The following is a 2,160-nucleotide window of genomic DNA, read 5'->3' as shown; positions in this document are numbered from 1 at the left end:
CAACCCATGATCCATATATGTTATTCATGAGATATTTGACATTTTTCTACACTAAGTCTTTGAAAACCAGTGTGGATTTTATACTTGCAGCATATCTCAATTTGGCCACTAAAAGTTCACTGGAAATACGTGATCTATATTTAGATTTCATACAGTGCACAAGAAAACATAAATTGGCATGGCCAAACCATTCCAAACAGGCTCCAAGTTTCTCAGTCACTGAATTAAGCAGCAGTGTTTAGTTTACATTGAAGTTAATTAAGCTCAAATAAAACTAAATATTCATGTCCTCCATCAGGCTAGCTAAGTTTCAGATGCTCGGAAGTCACATGTGGCTCGTGGCTGCTGTGTTGTGCACAGTGAGGAGAACCTGGATACAGAAGCTCATCTTTATGGCACTGTGTTAGCAAGCGGTGCGGAGTCTACCACAAGACTGGTGACCTTCTGATCGACTGTGAGGCCACAGATGAGTCACCCTAACTTCTCTGGATCCTCTGTTTACTCATCTGTCATAGAATGGATTTTGCTCTCCAACATCTCTTCCAGCTTTCAGATGCTGCCTTCCTTCTCTCCTCTGAGAGATGAAGAACGAGTTCTATCAAAGCCCTGGGCATAAAGCATATTAAAATCTTGCCTGCACTGTGTTTTTCTAGTTGTCACATAGCTTTGGGACAGTGCTAGGAAAGCAGGGGCTGCAGGGGAGGCAGGATGCCACCATTGTATAAGCATTGCTACTCCACTGCTCTGTCTAAATCCACCTGGACTTCTGTAAGCTTATGTACCTAGATCCCATTGCTGGGTAACAGATCACCCCCAAAACATGGTGTAATATGTGACCATTTGTTATTACACTCATGGTTTCTGTGGGTCAGGAATTGGAGCAGGACATAGTGCTGGCTTAGAGCCTCACAGGCAGGCTCAAAGGCTGGGGCCACCTGACTGGCAGGAGCTGGCACTGCTGCAGGCCCATTCATTCCTGTGACTGGTGGTTGAGCCCTTAGCTGGGGCTGTTGCCAGAACACCTGCAGGTGGCCTCTCCAGATGGCCAGGCCTCCTCCCAACACTGTGCAGGTTCCAGGACCAAGTGTCCCATGAGAGAAAGCCAGGCAGAGACCTCGTCTAACCCTGCCTCGGTGAGCATACGGTGTCATTTTCACCCCCTTCTCTTTACCCAGACCATCTGGAAGGACTTCCCAAGTTCCAGATGAGGGGAAAGCAACTGTACCCCTGATGGAGGAATGCTAAGGTTCTGCAGGAGCATGTGGACCTGAAAATATTGCTGCAGCCGTCTTGGTCAATGCAATCTGCCACTTACCTCCCCTGCCATCCCCTGAAATGTCTGCTCTTGGAAAAACTACTGAAACTATAGTGTTTCCCTGGTCACTTTGTGCCATGCTAAAAGAGCAGGGTTGGAGGGACATAATTCTCCCTGTGCCCTCCAGATTGACCATGACTTGTCACAGCAGGAGAGAGACTCATGTGCATTAGCATATGCCATGGGAGGGTCTATGGAGGAAGGGTGGGGGACCAACTATTAGGGACAATACTTGAATGGAATCCTGCCTTACCTCTGAGAGGATGAGAAACCTCAGAAATATTTCATTCCAGTTCTGATATTCCAAGAGCTTTTGGTGTCCTCTCCCTTCTGTGTCCCTCTGCCTCTGGTAAACACTGGAATGACAATGAAAAGGAGAGAAAGAAGAGGACATTTCTCCAAGAGGAAAGGTAGAAACCGTGTGGAAGCAGGGACTGTATCACATCAAGACCCTCAGGGAAGAAGGGGTTTTGAGGTCAAAGCTCTCTGATAGAGACCATTGGTCACTGACTGGGTGAGGGGCAGTCCTTCTGGATTTGAGGCAGAATTCATTTCCCAGCGTTATGCTGCTGATGCTAAGACATTCTCAGGAACCCAGAAATCCCTCAATATAGTTTGGGTCAAGGTTATGGGCATTTCTATTTCATTCCAGAGCTAGATCACTAGCACATTAAACTAGCAATCAACAAGCGGAAGTAAGGCATCCTATCTTATAAAGCAGCCAGAGTGTTCCAGAGTATTTAGCTGTAAGTCAGAGGAACTTTAATTGAGAGGAATGTTCTGTGTCTTGTTCCGTGACTCTGGAAAATTGGATAGGAGCTCCAGGTATGTCTATCTGGGTCCTT

This window comes from Sciurus vulgaris (assembly GCF_902686455.1).
Source record: "Sciurus vulgaris genome assembly, chromosome: 16".
Lineage (NCBI taxonomy): Eukaryota > Metazoa > Chordata > Mammalia > Rodentia > Sciuridae > Sciurus > Sciurus vulgaris.
Note: the sequence above shows the minus strand (reverse complement) of the source record.